The 19,136-nt window shown below is 40.2% G+C and overlaps 1 protein-coding gene across 2 annotated transcripts in view; it reads left to right on the forward strand.

Moving 5' to 3' along the window:
• LOC137273701 (nonsense-mediated mRNA decay factor SMG7-like) overlaps positions 1–19,136 on the forward strand; it is a 523,786-nt gene that overhangs the window by 63,122 nt on the left and 441,528 nt on the right. The window lies entirely within an intron of this gene.

A 19,136-nucleotide genomic window follows, 5' to 3' on the forward strand; every position in this document is an offset into this window, starting at 1 on the left:
TGATCAAGCTTTTGAAAGTTTCATGTTGATTTGAAATGTGATTTTTCAATGCAATTTACGTAAGCATAGTGTAAGAAATGTTTGTATTTGATCTCCGTAATTATCTTATCCTGTGTAATGATCACGTGTATCAGATCCATCGTCAATAAAAGGAGGATAATATATCAGTTACGTAACTGATGCATGTAATCATTCAATCAGACAACACTAAATAAATGAACACCTCTTTCAACCTCAAAATAACAGACTCTGGTCGAATGCATGTTCAGGTAAACTTTTGTCCCGTGACAAAACAAACTTATGCGCTGTTACATCATAAGACAACCTGTTTTGTGGAGTCACGCCCATTGCCAATCTTCTGAACCTCGTTTGCTTTCAAAACATAAGTATGCCCATCTTCATAAATATTTGGGGAGATTCAACTACAAGTGTATACATCACAATAAATCAGTATCGTGTTACTTTTTTTTAATTCTATAATACATTAATTCTATAATACATGTACTTGAATTATGATATTTATTCGTAACAATGTACAGTTTATATTGAAATGTTCAGCAAGCCATTGTTTGATGTACAAGTAGTGTGCGCAAAAAGTATATGCAAATGAATACTATCTCTACACAATGATTGGATTGGGTTATTCGGGGTTAAAATAATCGGATTGTAGCGCTTTGAGCGCTTCCCGAAAAAAAAGAAAGTAAACAAACTCGTCAAAGTGCTTGTTAGTCCTAAGTGTACGTTTCAGGCATCCTTACGATTATGTATGTTCACGATACACAGAGTTTTTCATGATAGCTAGAGTTGATAAAGCCGAAATCTAGCATATCGATTGGTCAACGATCAAACCAATAGTCAATCTGTATCCAAGCTGTCTAGTGACCGAACGTACTCTTCAGAAATTTAGCCCACGCCCCATCACCTGTCATTTCCAGTGTGACAGGTATCTCATGATACGATTGGTCATAGACAACAAATCAGGGACCATATTGAATGACCCTTTGTCTTTTGTAAGTGCAAGGAATAGCATTATACAATATGTATGCATGTATGTTCGTGTGATAACGTATATTTTCTGCATTAAATCTAGATAAACCAAAGCGACAAACTGAATCTGTTATATGTAAGTCACAGACTAGCTTATTAGTACTTTCCTTAAAATATTCAGTATACACTAGCAATGTATCAGCGAAAATGCTTCTTTCATAGATTATTATGCATGTGCGTAAATTCGTCTTTACTGCCATTGACATAGATGTTTTGAACAATTTAATCTCTCACAATGATATGAGAGGGACATCATTTGGTTTAAGTATGTCTTACATACAATGAAACGGACTGGCAAACGTCGAGACATCAAATGCAGATGTTCAAGCTGTGATGTGTTTTTGTGTGTTGACTGTTTTGAGGCCTACCATAAAGACTTGTTCCAAGGACGATAACGCTTTATGCACTAGTTGTGTTGTACAAATGGTACCGAATACCATTCTCGTCAGTTGTTGGGCATAATGTGTGAAGCCCGTGCGATACTGCTGGAATATAGCTAAAATCGGCGTAAAACTAAATTCACTCATTCTCTTCAATTGTTGCATTTCAGTCGTTATTCTTTATATTTCCAAAATACTAAGACATGTGTGTTCACCATCTAAGAACAAATACACTCATCATAGTGTCAGTCTACTCCCATATGTCTTATGTGTTTCTTTCATACATCATTACAGTAACTGATGTTATGTTTACAATACACAAATTGTTGCATGATAGTTGATACAGCCGAAACACAACATAGCCAATGGTATAAAGCCAATAATCAGTCTCTACCCTATCACTTTGAGTGTCCAAACGTGCTCTTCAGAAATTTAGGCCACGCCCCATCACCTTGCCATTCCAATTTGACAAGTGCTCACAATACGATTGGTCAAAGTATCAGTCAATATAATGAGTAACTGAGATATAGTGCGTTACATTCGGGATATTTTATCCCATCACATGATGGGAAGCTTTGTTTTGCATCGAGTAATGATAAATGTATCATGCAGTATGTATGTGTATGAATGGTGATGTATGTTTACAGCGTTAAGTTAAGATGAACAAAGTGACAAACTATAAATCTCATGTTCCATGTTACTTACACACCTATTGATACTTTCCTTGAAATAGTCAGTAAGCACGAGCAATGTATTGGCAAAAAATATAGACGATTATAATGCAAGCCCCCCTCTTTTTAAACTTTATTATAAATAATATATTATAATTCAGTCCATACGATGAAATTGTATATTTGTTCATCTCGTACGTACAAAGACCGTGTAGGTGTTGATAAAAATACAGCACACACTGGCAAAGGGGTATGAGAGACACAGGTAATAAATTACATGAAATGCTGTAATATATGTTCCTTTTAGTATGCAAGTATTATTCTAAAGAAAGACTACGTTATTTTCCACATGTCTATAACCGAATTCCAAATATGTTTATATTCAAAAGCTTGTTATCTTCAGCGTCCAGGGTATCATTGCTAAATGTATGCAAATATATATATACTGCTTACAAAAAGAGACAGACTTTGTTAAACACCTAATTGTTCTACATCATGTTCCAATATATTTTGATTGTGTATGTGTTATATGTATATGGGGTGGTGGCCTTCATGCATAATAAAGATCTATATATCTATATGTATTCACATCGGCCTCTTTTCCATTTACACCTTTACGACACAATTAAATAATCAGTACTTGTTTGTGAGACTAGACAGTTTACTGTCATATCCGAGACCTGCCAGGGAAATCAGGCATGATTAGCACTAAGTAGCCTCGTCGCAGCAATCAGGCAGTCAGCGAGGGGTGCCAGATGTTGGGCAGTGGAGCGGCTCCAGGGCTCAATGAGTTAATTAGTCTCGCCACAGTGAACTAGGCAATCAGCGCGAGGTTCTAGTTATTAAGCAGTGAAGTGGCTCTCGGGCTTAATGATTTAAGAGAGTACACTTCATTGAAGTTCCAGACAGAGAGTTCATTTAATATTTTAGGATTTTTAAAAAAAACAAGAAAATAATGCTCTCAATATTGCACTGATGACTAAATGCCTGACAAGTTTCTGAACCTTTGTAAGTAGTATAGGGAATGGTGGTTTTGGACCACACCCATATCAGCCATATAATCACCAATAACGCGAATCTAGACCCCCTTTTCACAAACTCTGAAAGAACAGGCACTTTCTGTCTGCTTTTACGTAAGGTGACTTTGTTCACATAAGGTGACTGTGGGGTCTAAAAAAATCCTTTTAACTTAGATGGCTTATATGGGGGTGGTCCAAAACTCACCATTCCCTATCCTACTCTATGTGTTTCAATCTCTATAAACAGAGGGTGTGGGGATTCCCCTACTATGTGTTTCAATCTCCATAAACACTATCTCTGTAAACAGGGGGTGTGGTGGTGGGGGAGGGGGGAACCCCTCAGAAAGTTTGAAAAAAGGAGTAAAAGCGTGCATTTGTAGCAATGCACAGCTGCGCAACTGTACACGATAACACGATAAGCCCGCACCTTAACCGATTGAGTTACTCAGGACTGACCCCAATAATCTCAGTTAACAGGTCTATCCAGTGGTTAACACTGTGATCATGTGATAGCTCTCTGACAACGGTGGTAAACAATGCATATCACTTCCTTGATGTACTTTGAGACACAACGCATATTACTTCCTTGATGTACATTTAGAGAAATGTTTCACATAAAGTATGAACACTGTAACATGATTACAGCAAACACGTGAACGTGGTATGCAAGTGTATTCTCGTATGAGGAAACATGAGTTACTACATTTATTAGGTTTAAAGTATCAAAAAACACCTACTGTGAAAGAGCTAATAAATCAAACTTGTGAACGTGGAATGCAAGGGTATTCACTTATGAGGAAGTCTGAGCTCATGGAATTACTAAAGAAAAAAAAAACTTTACAATTACAATTCACGCCTACTGAGCATGCTATAGGAAAATATTTGAGAAGTTGGAAGATGAAAGTTCAAAGAAATATAGACTTTGAAGATATGAAACAATTGGTATTTCATAAAGTGAACGGAGGACTGAAAGATTTAAGAGGTATTAAATTTCAACTCACGTTAGGTATGACACTAGAGAAACAGCAGGCAAATGGAGCATCTGAATACACCAATGTTTACTTCAGAGGTAAACAGGAAGTTACAACGCAACCAGATACTATCAACTCTTCCCTTGACAGATCATTTGAAAAAATTCGAGAATCACTAGAACGTTACACTAATAGGGGTCTGGCTGGGTTGTTGATATGATTAATATGATCTACCTGGATATAGCAAATTATGTACCGCTGAGAGGTGGATCGTACTTACCCCTGCCTGAGTATTTTAAGAAAAAACACACTATGGTTAATGTTAAAAACCAGGGTAATATTTGTATGAGGACAATGATAAGATCTGCCAAGTTTCCTGCTGAAAAACATTCTGACAGACTTTCCAGTTATCTGGAAGATGATGGGATAAATTGGGAAGGTATAGATGAACCCACCCATATCTCTCAGTGCACAAAAATAGAAAAACAGAATCCAGATTTAGCCGTAAATGTATTCGTTCACGAAGGTAGAAAAGTAATAGTGCACAGGATATGTCCTTTATTGTATAAGGATGGGTGTAGAACGATCAATATATTTATGATACAACAAAGTGAAAAATATCACTACACGTGGATAAAGTATTTTAGCCGACTGTTGTACGATCATTTGAAACATGGGGGAAAGAATCACTTTTGTGAAAGGTGCCTTCACAGGTTTTCTAAGGCTGATCTGCTCGATTCACAAAGGGATGATAGCCGAGGTGTAGGGGAGACAGCCGTAAGGACAGATATGCCAAGAGAAAACAACCATATCTTGAAATTTATCAACCACAAAATCAGTTACCGATACCATACATTATCTACGCCAACTTCGAAGCGATCATTAAACCAATCGATACAGTAGTTCAATTCACTAAAAAAAAGTTCACACAAAAAGGTCAAGAGCAGGAAGCATGTGGGTTTGTCATTCGTTGTGATGTCCAAACTAACCCTCCTGTTATTTATAGATCCCCAGACGTGGCTGGTAAATTTCTGAAGTGTTTACTACACGAAGAAGAAGAAATCAAGAAAACATTGTGCAACAAAACACCAATGCGTATGACGTAAGCAGATCGGAAAGCCCACAACAAAAGCACACATTGTCATGTATGCTGTAAACCTCTCACCGGAGATTCAGTTAGAAATCACTGTCACATTACTGGTAAATACAGAGGTGCAGCTCATAATGAGTGTAATTTGAAGTTAAGAATAAATCCTAAACTTACTCATATCCCAGTGGTGTTTCACAATCTACGCGGGTATGATTCACACTTGATTATGCAGGCTATTTCAAACGTAGAAGGCCACATAACCTGTATCCCAAACAATATGGAGAGTTATATATCCTTTTCGTTAAATGGGCTGAAATTCATAGATAGTGTTCAGTTTCTGTTGTCATCTCTAGATCGCTTGGTAAAGGGTTACGTAGGGGTATTTCTATGGTATCAAAACGTTATGCTAAAGGTAACAACAAGTATGTGAAAGGCTACAACAGTAAGAAACCTACAAATCACCTACTCTACCTCAATGCCAACAACCTGTACGGCTGGGCTATGAGTCAATATCTACCGACAGGGGGCATGAAGCTGATAAAGTACATAGAACACTGAAGTTTGACCAGAGCCCCTAGATGGAACAATACATCAGGATGAACATGGACCTGAGAAAGCTGGCCACTGATGACTTTTGAGAAAAACCTGTACTAACTAGAGAACATCTCTGTAGTAAAATGATAGAGAATTTACGAAAATGCGTTAATGTGAAGTTAGTCCGGTTGAGTGAGGAAGAAAGGCTTAGGAAACTGATAGCAAGCCTGGCGTACAATAGAAGTACTATTTTGGATGATGACTTGGCTCTATACATATGAAAAAGAGTCACATTAAACTAAATCGGCCGGTCTATGTCGGTATGAGCATTCTAGACCTATCCAAACACCTGATGTATGATTTTTACTGTAACGAGCTCAAGAAACAATACGGTGACAGGTGCGAGGTATTGTACACGGATACTGATTCCCTGCTGATGAAAATTCAAACCGATCATGTGTACCAGGATATGAAATCCAAAATACATCTGTATGATACCAGCGATTACGCGAGAGACCACCCCATGCACAGCCAAGTCAATTAAAAGGTGTTAGGTAAGATGAAGGATGAATGTGCAGGCACACCAATCACTGAACATGTTGGATTGAGACCTAAGGTGTATTCTATCAAGAAAGGAGACAACGCTGAAATAAGAAAGGCTAAAGGTGTGAAAAAGAATGTGGTGAAACGACATATCAAGCATACACTCTACAAACAGGCCCTATTCGAGAAGAAACCGTTCAAACACCAGATGAACACACTTCGTAGTGACGGGCATAAGATATATGGGTTGACTTTGAATAAGACGTCTCTATCGCTGATGGATACAAAACGATGGATAGACCTATTGTTTCTTCCACACGATACCGTCAGAGGTAAAACCTACAAGTACGCCGTGACAGTTGTACACGTAGCCAGCTGCTAGGAAGGAAGCCGAACCCTTAACCACGAAGGATGCGACTCAAGTAGCCCACAGATTCGAGCGCATATACAAACGCAGTCCGCTGAAGTGGCCCTCAGAGTTGCAAGTCGATCCAGGCCAGGGAATTCATGGGTGCCATGTCACAACTGCTGGCCAAACACAATGTCGAGTTAAGGAGGGGTGTGGCTGGGGAACATTGAAGTTAAGCTATAGTCCAGAGATTCAATCTCTCCATAGCCAAACGTTTGTTTGCACACCAGTATTCACGCGATTTAGAATTGGGGCCCCCCCACTGAAACACCAAATAGGTAGTACGGCTTCCTCGGGTGGTTGACTTTATGAACCACAAAGCAACGAGACTACCCGATAAGAGACCAGTCGAAGCAATCCATATGAAATCCGTTGTATTGGAGACAGCAGACCCCATCGTAAAAAAGCGTGATTGTTAGATATTTAAATCAACCAGGTGAATACAAGGGAGACACCTGTAAACGTGCTACAGATCCTATCTGGTCTATGAAAACGTACAATATCAATAGAGTGGATATTGAAGACGGGGAACCTAACCTGTACTACTTGGAAAATAGGCCGCGTAGAGGGTTTGTATGTGAGGAACTGCAAATCATACCTTGATCATTAACAAGCGTTTAACTTCGTGGATGTAGTCTCTGTTTTTCTCGTAAATAAGTTGAAATCGTTTTTTATCTGTGCCTTGGGCTTTACATTATCGGTAATGACCTTTAACTCCTATACCACACACCATTCATGTATAGTTAATATAACCTTTACGGTGAAAACAACAATAACCCTCAACACAGCTTTTTTTACCACAAATTACAGTTTTCCCCATAGATACCCATTGACAAATATATGGTGCTGTTCTCATTATTTTGGCATAATAATTTGTGTAATTAGTCTAATTGTGTAACAAGTGCTAAACCAAGTGCCACGAAGACCAACTCAAGATCTTTCTGACCCTCTGAAGGTGTATAATACTGAGACATCGTTAGTTCATTACCTAATGGTTCTAGTTAATTACCCGTTAACACCTAGTATTCTTTCATAGCTTGGTCGACATCCTTGAAAGTTCTGACGGAGTGACTTTCGCGTTGGAGTTGATCATTGATAAAATCTAGTCTCTTCATTCGTCTCATAGCATACACTGCCTGTGCTGCCTGTACCTTTTACCAAAATACCTTTGTCTCTCTGTGTATTCTGAAAAAGCATATGGAGACAAATCATTCTTTGGTCATTACAAAATATCAGGTATGGAAGTTGCTTCACAAATTTGGTTTCCGTTACAAAAAAGTAGGCTCAGAAAATAGACGTGCACTGTGCGAGAGGTTTGATATTGTTCGACTAAGAAACCAGTACTTACGCACAATTTGAAAGAAACATACAGAGGGTTACGAGCCTGTATATTTGGACGAAACATGGGTAAATGCTTCCCCTACCACAGAGACACAATGGTTCGCTAGCTCCTCTTCAGAGTCCTGTGCCAGAAAATTACCACTTGGCAAGGGAGAGCAACTGATTGTGCTCCATGCTGGTTGCAAGAGTCGGGGATTCCTACCTGACTGCTCCCTAGTCTTCAAGGCAAAATCTAAAGACAGCTGAGACTATCATACTGAAATGAACGGGATGGTTTTCTTAGAATGGGTACATAATCAATTGGTACCAGCACTGGGCCCCCAAAATCTGATTTTCATGGATAACACCCCTTATCATGGCATTCAAGTACCTTATACAAAGGCCCCAACATCTAACAGTAAGAAGGGGGACATGATAGAATGGTTGCAAAACAAAGCAATAACGTATCCAGAAAAAGCAACCAAACCTGTCCTGTATGACATCATAAAGTCAAATAAAACCACACCTGTCTTTATGATTCCCTTGGTCATTCAGTTTTGCGATTGCCACCATATCATTGCGATTTAAACCCAATAGAACTCATTTGGGGTATCATGAAATCGGATGTTGGCAGGCAAAATGTAACATTCAAACTTCGGGATGTACAGACGATTGTTCAACAGTCCATAGACACCATCACGCAGGAAACATGGCAAAAGTGCGTTGAGAAAGTTGAGAATGAAATAGAAAGACATTATCTGAACAAAGTGGACTGGACCATGCCACCATCAAGCCAGTCGTCATCAAGGTAGACTCTGACAGCAACGACACCGATTCGGACAACAGGGTCTTCTGAAAGTGGCATCACTCCCATTGAACATCTGAAGTGGTAACCAGATAACGGCTTTTGAGATGACCCCATCTTCACAACACACGCTTGTTGATTACCTGGCTGTTCTACCAGCAAGTGCCCCCCCAACGTACAAAATAGCAATAGGTGACAAGAAAATGATAATCGTTTGTTAAACAATTTTTTTATTCGGGTGTCCCAAATTATGACACATCATCAGAGATGGTCTGTCGATTTCATGTGGCTGTGCAAAATTTGGTTTTGTTGCAATTATTAGATTTTGTGTTAGTGAGCAATTCATCGGTCTCAAATGGAATCAAACAGACTGTATAATACCTTGTTTTACCAGAATGTCCTTGGTGGCCATCACCATACCAATGCTCATAGTAAGCATAAAAATATCTCGTAGGTCGAAGTCGAGTTTTATAGTCAGTTGTTTTATAATCATTTTTAGTCAACCGAGCATATGCTACTGCTAATCCGGAAACCAGTAAGGCGTGGTATGCATTGTTAACGAATGATATTTAATGGAAATATAATTCTAATTATAACATAATATGAGGGTCGATCTTCTGTGTTGGTGGCGGTGGTTGGGGTTGTTTTGGTTTAAATAACATATATAATGAAACAGCAGCAGTGGCTACTACACCACCTACTCTCACCCACATGGGGTACCCCTACATGTAATTTTTTTTGTGTGTGCCAGGCTAAGGCATTTTTTCTACCAGCTTCAACTCTTTTTTGGTTCTTCTTAGTGACATGTTACTGGCTTCTGGCCTTGCAGCCAGCTGTCCGCATGACTCGGCTCTGATGTTTCCTCCTTGGTTATCTCTTCCTGGGCAGCATCCATCTTGTAAAATATTATGTTTTACAGATTAAGATTGATATGCAGCAGAGAGGGTTTGGGTGATCTGGCACAGTCAGGCTGGTAAGGAGAGTGGAGAACCCGGGCACTCTCCTGATCTGTGCCAAGAGATCAGGAGGTACCAAACCAAGGTCAACGAGAATAATGGGGAACCTGATGACAGTGTACTTGGGATGCAAGAGAGATATTTCAAAGGCGAGGTCCGCATATTTGTCATGCTTTTCCTGAATCTTGCCAATCACATTGCTGTCAAAAGGGACAGAAAATTCAATGATATAAATAATTTCATTGGCTTTATCAAAAAGAACAAGATCAGGTTTGTCGGCTTCCAGAGAAGTTTAAAAGCATCATGTTCCAGGATGCCTGGACATGTTCAGGGTCGTACCATGGATGGACCTGGGAGTCAAAGCCACAGGCATGGCGGAGACGATAATAAAAGAAGCGAGTCATGCCATCATGTCTTTTAAGATATGTTGTTTGTGCCGAGGAAGGGCATCCACTGACAAGGTGTTGGACAGTCTCTGTGAATTCATTGCAAAGAAGACATTTCATGTTCACATTTTGTTTAAGAATCACATTGCGAGTGGGAAGTGACTGGTCCTGAGCAACAGTTTCAATTTTGAGACCAGCCGACTTCATCCAGGCGAAGGAGTCAGTTGAATTGCTATTCTGTTCCACGCACTGCATGTACACTTGATGCAATGGCTTCTCAGACAGCTTTTCTACAAAGGACCGACTCAGGGCAGATTTTGGAAAGGACTTCACCTGGTTTACTCCCATTGCTGTACTGTCCAGTAGTACATCAACATGAGCAAATTCAACTTCAGATTTCAGGTTGTGTCCAACAACCTTAGCACACTTAAAATAGCTTTGGAATTCCTTGCTTTCATCGTGAGTCTTCACATGCATCACCAGAGGATCATCCAATAAATAAACATGTGCAAAAGTACACAATAAAATTCTATCATGAAGAGCCTCCACATTAATCAAACCGCGACCTCCAGAATTGATTGGCATGAATAAACGATTAAGAGAGGAACGAGGGTGGTGTGGTCAAGACTCTGGATGTCTTGTTTTGTCCAATCAACTACTCCAAAGGAATAGGAGAGGACTGGCACAGAAAAGTATTGGTGGCTTTGACTTTGTTTCGAGCATTTAGGTCTGAGCTCCAGATTTTCTTTAAGCAAGATTTATACTAGGCCCGAAGTTTATCCTGAATTTGGGCATTCTGGAGCTTGTCTCGAACTTGCATTCCAAGATATGTGTATGCCTGATCTTCCACAAGATGCTCAATAACTCCTCCCCTTTGTAACGTGACCGATCCATCATTAGTTACCTTGCCACGTTTCAAATGAAGAGTAATACATTTGTTGAGCCCAAAAGTCATGCCAATATCATTAGAGAAGGCTCGACAAGGAGAACCTGTTCTTTCAGAATAGTATCTCATTTGGCATGGCGCTCGATGTCTTCCATGTAGAGGAGATGAGTAAGAGATGTTGGGGATCTGTACTGAGGAGGTCCGGGATGGTAACCCTCCGCCTGATTGAGCAGAAAACTCATTTAGAGATGGTGTCTATAGATTTAGAGACAGACAAAAGAAGGAAAGGACTGAAGGAGTCCCCCTAAAATATTCCCCTTCTGATTGGAATAGATTCCGAAGTCTGCACCTGCCATTGTGAGTACATCTCAAGTTGAGTCGACCAGCAACTCATTAAAGACTTGAGTAAATCAATTAGTCGCTCAGGGAGGTCAATACACTTAAGAGACTTCAGAATCCATTTGTGTGGGTAGAGTCTACAAACATGGAGAGGTTGTGGTGGTACGTTTTAGCCTCCTCCAAAATCATTTTCTGTACAAGAAGTGGTGCTTGGACACAGGGAAACAGTTTCCAATACCGGTTTCGAATGCCATCAGACCCTAGAGCTGTATTAGATTTGGACTTCTTTATAACAGTCTGCAGGCAATCTGGTGAGATGTAACAGACAAACGACCTGGTTAATTTCTCATGCATTGCATGGTCACAATCACTGACCCATGGTGCCTCCAGGTTACAGTCGCCAGGTATAGACCACAACTGTTTCCAGAACCTTTCATTGGCAGCCATGGGAGGTCGTTTATCATGCTCATCAACACCACTTGTTTTGAGTTGCCTGTAGAATTGCTTTTCATTGTTTCTTAATAGTTTATTTTGTCTGATAAATTTGTTTCTCTTTTTCCATTGTTTCTTTCTTTCAGTCCAAATTTTTATTTTTGCCTTAAAGGGGCACTGATGCGGAGCGAATAATGTTTCTCGCCAACGGTCGAATTACGAAACCAAACCACAAATTGGTCAGCGCCCGCTCCTTCGACCGTGACCGACAAAGGAACTGGGCTCCTGTCCATATTAGCAGAATTTCTTCACCTAAACAGTCAGGAGGCCGGATGCCCATAATATGCCATTTGTTTAAAAATATCCATGGTATCCCTTGTCTGATCGTAACCAAATATCCCAGCAGTGTAGTTCTTTTCGGATGCTTGGATGGTATAGTTACTGATCCAATTTGATCCTATTTCTGTGTTTTTAACCTCGATATTTAATCATGTTACATGAAAATATGATGTCTACAAGCACGTAGCAAGCCATTTGTCTCAGTATGGAAGATTGCAAAACTTTCTATATATAGGTAAAAAACCCTTTACTTCACCTATTTACCCAAGTACACAGCAAATGCCTGTGTTTATTCCTTATGTAGCGAAATTCCGTTGGTATCCTCAAAACAGTTTCGGCCCATAAGTGTTTTCAGGCTGCATGCGACACAGAGATTACATCTTCCTTGCTGTAACTCGCGTTTGATGGTGTAAACCTACACGTGTTATTTGTCATCATTCTCTGGATGGTCAATTAATGAATTTATAACAGGTATAATTAGTAGTAACACCACTTCGGTTACACAGCAAAGGTTCCCATTTGGCATTTCTCCTGTCCGGAGTAAATACTCAACATTATAAATTAAGGTCTGTAATGGCAAATGTATTGTATGTTATGTAATATGTGCATGTAAGTGATGCAAGAGGGTTTATCAGCTGAGTTTCAAAAACAAACATCGATCAAAGGATTAACCGATAACACACTGATTGATTAATTACTTTTATCTTCTAGCAGATTGTCAAAAGGCAGTGTGTGTAGATGACTACACCCTGTCGTAAAGAGTGAGTGCAAAAACAACATCCTCCCTTCAAAGAATTAACCACCCTTGCGTTGATTGATTGATTGCTCATTATTGGGTAACTATATTACTTAGAATAGTGGACATCATACAATTAGTTTGCCAGGTGTGCTATCTCGGGAGACCAATGAGGGGTTTATCTGGTTTTCACCAACGAAAGACGTGAAACGATGTGTTACTTTTTCGCAAACTAGTCAGTTGTAAGACACGCGACATAGAGCAGGGTTATTTACCAGCTGCAGATGAATGGAATACGATTTCTTTTACGTGGATATTGATGGATACATTCCTGAACAAGGTAGTAGCCTGACATTGTTGCTATAAAATTAGTCTGTTTTACATTCATTATTTGCATTTTGTTTTAATTTATTTGTTGTAGCATTCAGCAGAATCTGTATGACAGAAAACACTCACTAGATCGCGTATGTGTGTGAAATAGGATCCACATTGGCAATCTATACAATGTATAAATGTTGCTGTTATGTTAGAAATTTACTATAAGTATAAGCAGATCGTCTGTTCTTTTATTAATTTTCAGAATCATACAAATATGACAATAAACTAATTAGGGTTATGAGACAAAATATAGAGACGTACACTGGCTTCGTTATTTTTCCGTCCTAATAGTTTTTTACCATTTCTACCACTGGCAGATGATTAACCTTCAAAGTGTTCCATTTGTTTTCGTAATACATTTGTTATGAAGTAAAAATGACTTCACCTCAGTTGATCTGTCTATAATTAAACTATCAATTGCGCTTACGGAATGCGCAGCAGAGGTCACGAACCAGTCACAAATTCTGGGATATCATCCGGGTACTCACGGGAGAAAAACAATAACAAAAGTTTACACCAGTCCACGGAAATTGCTCCGCATCAGTGCCCCTTTAAGGGAATCGACAATTTGGAGAAGTACCTTTTCTTTTGTTGTCTTGTACTGTAATTTTAATTTTCTCCAAATTGCCTTTTGTCGTTTAGACATGGGATTCCCCGATGATCTTAATTTCAGGCACAGCTCTATCCAGGAAATATATGTCCTAGTTTCTGTTAATTTTACTTGAAACCGTTTTTTTCTGGGTTTATTGTTCTTAGTACTAGAAGACTTTTCTTTGGAAACAGTGTGAAGTTCCTCCAAGGTTCGAGCAGCAGCATAAACACAACAATTTACTTCATGTAATGAACAGTCCGCAGAAAGTTTGAAAGAAATAATGTCATTTAATAAATCAATTTCAGGTTTGGAAAAAGATTGACTGGTTTGTTTGATTGGCCTCTGTTTTTCCAAAGGTATAACAGATATTTCATAATAAATAGAGTGAAACAAAATATACACAGGGTTATCTGAAAGGTCAGGAATTGAGGAAGTGTGAGGGTCCAAAATTTCGGGGCCAGTTGCCTCTAAGGCAGAAGAGTTTGTTTCGGGAAGAGGAAAGAGATTCACACGGACGCTCATAAGAAGTTTTGGATCTGCTGCCACTTGAGCATCCTGCTCATGCAAAGGTTCCTGACGGGCATCAGTTGTGGGTTGAACAGGGTCATGGGGCATAAGATGTTTAAGCTGCCGAAGTTGATCTCGGAGACTTTGCTCGATCAGGTAAGCATACATGGGCATGGCGTTGTCCCAATGTAGCTTAAGCGACTTGCCATTGATACGTGGATTATCGGGCCATCCTGTCGCTTTCACACACTCTAGTAGCATGGATTTTAGATGTTTTGACCAAGATATTCTTGGTCGGGTTCTGTGCCTTCCCCGGGGGCAAGTCTCATCTCCAGTGTAGTTGGTTTGACCACCGGAGGAAGGCTGAGTGGGCTGCGGAAGTGAATTTTAACTTTCCTCTTGGCTGCCTGTAACCCAGTGAGAAAACCAGCTTTGGGGGTCAGCCCAAACTGGGTGATGTACGTTTGGTTCAGGGAATATGATATTCCTGTATCTAGGCCCACCGCGGAGAGGTGTACATCATCAGGCCCTTGTATAATATTATTATGTTTTACAGATTAAGATTAAAATGCAGCAGAGAGGGTTTGGGTGATCCTGGCACAGTCAGGCAGGTAAAGCTCATCATCAGCTCAGGGCCCTCACCCCCTCTACACGCAGCCCAGACAGCGAATGGGACTTCTCCCAGGAAACACTGCCTAGTCGAACCCACCAAGAACTTTCTGGAGAATATGGAGGCTCCACAACACTGCAGCCTTCTGCATTACCCAGATTGTCAGAAGGGCTGTGCTCCCGGTGGAGAACCCGGGCACTCTCCTGATCTGCGCCAAGAGATCAGGAGGTACCAAACCAAGGGCACCGAGAACAATGGGGAGCCTGACAACAGTGTACTTAGGATACTGGCGAGACATTTCAAAGGTGAGGTCCGCATATTTATCATGCTTTTCCTGAATCTTGCCAATCACATTGCTGTCAGAAGGGACAGAAAATTATCATTATTTGTTTTATTAAATTTACAATGCTTTGCCGTGATGATCGCTGCCATCATCGGGGCTAGATACATACCGTATTTATGATACAAAGCACAGCTGATATAGCTCAAGGCGTTATTGATAAACGGGTCCTTCTGAAAGTCCTCCCACAAATGGAGTCGATGTTTCAGTGGGATTGGTAAAAAGTGCGACGCTATGCTGGTGTAAATCTGGGTAATACTAGAACCTATGACTTTTGTCATCGCAGCCCCGAGTTTTGTCTCATACCTAGTGTGTATAATTTATTTACTTCCTCATCTGACATTTTCTGAATTTTTTCAGGAAAGTGTACCCAATATGTACCCTATTCGAGTCCCTGGTACGCGCCACTTCTGTGCCTCTCTGTGTAACAGTAATATACATCGCTGTCGTCTATGCTAATTTTTGTGGTGATCTTCTTGACCATAGCACGGCCCACATTTTCACGAGCTCCCGTTTGTCATTGTCCGAAGTCAACGTGATGTTAAACGGCAATCGTGCCGTACCTGGAACTATCACATCATTCTCACCCAACAGTACTTGGGTCTGGTCTATCTTGCTGGGGTTGTTCGTAATAGTAACCGACTGACGCACGGCTTTGACACCAAGTGGTTCTCTTAATCCTCTTAAAGGATTTAGTTTTCTTCCTAATGACATTATTGTTATCCCCCCGGCATTTAATGTGGGGGGATATAGTCAATGCCACGTCTGTGTGTCCGTCCGTCCATCTGTCCGTCCGCAATCATTTTGTTTCTGGAGCATAACTCAAAAACCATTCAACGTTGTTCTGCAAAACTTGGTAGATATATCAATCAGAACCTAAAGTGGTGCCTTTTGGTATGTACAGGTATTTGTGATTTATTATTTTCTCGGTTTCGATGGAAATGTTTCAGACATAGTCTCAAAAGTGAGAGGTGTGTTTCGTTTCCAGAGCAGAACTCAAAAACTTCTTAATATCTGTCCATATTAATATCTGGCAAATATATGTTGCACATCCCAAAGTGATGCCTTTTGCTGTCTACCAGTTTTTGTGATTTATTAATTTCTCGGTTTCCATGGAAACGTTTCGGACTTAGTCTCAAAATGGAGGGATGAGCTTCCGTTTCCGGAGCAGAACTCAAAAACCATTGAATGTTTTTCTGCAAAACTTGGTAGATATATGAATCAGAACCTATAGTGGTGCCTTTTGCTGTGTACAGCATCTTGTGATTTATTATTTTTGTCAGTTTCCATGGAAACTTTTTGGACCTAGTCTGAAAAGTGAGAGGTGTGTTTCATTTCCAGAGCAGAACTGAAAGACTTCTTAATATCTGTCAGTAAACCTTTCTAGATATGTGTGGCAGACCCCAAAGTGGTGCCTTTTTGTTTTTAAAGGGTTTTGTGATGTATTATTTTCTTGGTTTCCGTGGAAACATTTCAGACTTAGTCTCAAAATGGAGGGGTGGGCTTCATTCCCAGAGCACAACTTGAAAACCATTTCATCTTGGTTTCCATGGAAACATTTCAGACTTAGTCTCAAAATGGAGGGGTGGGCTTCATTCCCAGAGCACAACTTGAAAACCATTTCATATCTTTCAACAGATCTTGGCAGATATATGAGAGAGATCTTGAAATTGTGACTTTGCTGGTTACAGATATATGGCATTTATAATTTCCATGAATTCCATGGAAACAATTCAAACGTAGTCTTAAAAAACAATGAGTAACTCGCAGATGATTTGTCCTTTCAAACATGTGGTCATCTTCTGATGACTCTTGTATATTAGTATTTAATATGATATAATTTCAAAATTATGGACGAAATGCCGATGGATGATTTTGGAGCTACTGCTCCTCCTGATGTTGTTTACATTGAAGATACTTCGTTTACTAGTTTATCATTGAGCAACCAACTATTGAAAACAACAGTAGACGATTATTACGATGGATTAAAAAGTGATAGAAACTATGTCAAGCCTCAGGGTTGAGACTATTCGTAGTTTACCATAGATGATAAGTGCATTCTATGTCTTAAGGATAACCCGGAGGTTGACATGATTTACAGAAGAGCTGTCCCGTGTGGACCCGGGGCAGAATGTGTCCACAGCACCCCATTGCTTGTCGTAAGAGGCGACTAAATTGGGCAACCTGTTTGCCGTGGGTTGCGTCCCGTGTCGGTGGAGGACGGGATCCTGGTGGTTGAGGGCAGTGGGGCTTGAACATTGTTCCTTTTGCTCAACACACCACTTCGGCCCTTACTTCACCTAGACGGGTGGTAGAATCGGCCCGATTATATTATTATACGTCAATGTTCATATTGATATTTCATGTGGTTACTATGGAAACCATGAAACTATTACTATATCACACTTTTGCCTAGAGTCCTATGCCAGAAGGCGGTGGCTCATGGGCCAATCTGGCATTAATGACCTCCGGGTTCTGTTTGTCATCAGGTAATTGTCTAGGGCCGGACCAGCCTGACCTTTTACTCTGTTTGACTATTATAGCTACCTGCGTCCTTCTTGCTGGAGTATAGCATCCTTGTAGCCCTGGTTTTGTAGTTGGCTTCCGCTGCAATTCCGTCCATGTTGACACTCCATGGTGGGTGGGGAGCAAGGGTGTCGAATATATTTTTCATTATGGCTACCCAACTACCTACTGGTTCCAGATCAAAAACTAAAAGAAGGCACATTGATAGTGATGCTGCAACATCTTCTGATGAGGAATGCATAAATAGTATTGATTCATGGCCACGATTTCTTGTTGTCGATGGAAGTGATGGTACACCCCTCAAAGTTAATCCTTTCGTTATTTCAAAATCTATTGAAGGCATTTGTGGAACTGTTAAAAATGTTACACGTCTCCGGTCCGGTTCTCTTCTAGTTGAATGTGCAAGGAGGCAACAGTCTCAAAATCTTCTCAAAGCTCATCATTTTGCCAACACTGAGATTGTCGTATCAATCCACAAGACCCTAAATTCATGCAGAGGTATTGTACGTGATCGTGCAATGTGCCTCTCAGATATGTCTGAAGAAGAGATTGTGTCCGAAATGAAGTCTCAAGGAGTACTGTCTGTAAAACGGTTTACAAGGAGAGAAGGTGACAAAACCATAAAAACAAACACCTACCTTTTCACTTTTGCCCTTACAAAGATTCCACCTTCTGTTAAAGCAGGATATTTCAACATCGGTGTGGATGTGTACATACCAAATCCACTCCGTTGTTTCAAATGCCAACAATTTGGTCATGGTGCAAGATCTTGCAAAAACACCCAGGTATGCTTCCGGTGTAGTAAAAACCATGATGGCACAGACTGCACTGATAACATCAAGTGCGCAAATTGTAAGGGTGAGCACATGAGCTCATCAAAGGCATGTCCTTCTTTCGTGAGACAGACAAAAATTTTGAAAGTTAAACACACAAATGACATTTCCTTTGCTGATGCAAGGAAACAGGTTGATAATGAATTAGCTGCTTCATCTACTACTCTCACCTATTCTGCTGCAGTTTCCTCATCCCCTCTCAAAGTTGATTCTGGTTGTCAAACTGCTATAAACTGGACCTCGGATGACCAAGTTATTTTATACCAAGTCAGTGCTGAACATACCAGCTTGTTGCCAGCATCATCACAAACTACTCTTACAACAAATACTTTACCACTACCTAATATGACGTCTGAGCACAACAATCATCATGAACCTGAAAAGAAAACAATGTCAAAAAAAGAACAGAAACAACAACGACGAAAGGAAGCCAGGGCCCTTAAACATATTGAGGTGCCTTTATCATTAAAAGTGCCTGTAGAGGTTC

Source organism: Haliotis asinina, chromosome 2 (genome assembly GCF_037392515.1).
Source record: "Haliotis asinina isolate JCU_RB_2024 chromosome 2, JCU_Hal_asi_v2, whole genome shotgun sequence".
Classification (NCBI taxonomy): domain Eukaryota; kingdom Metazoa; phylum Mollusca; class Gastropoda; order Lepetellida; family Haliotidae; genus Haliotis; species Haliotis asinina.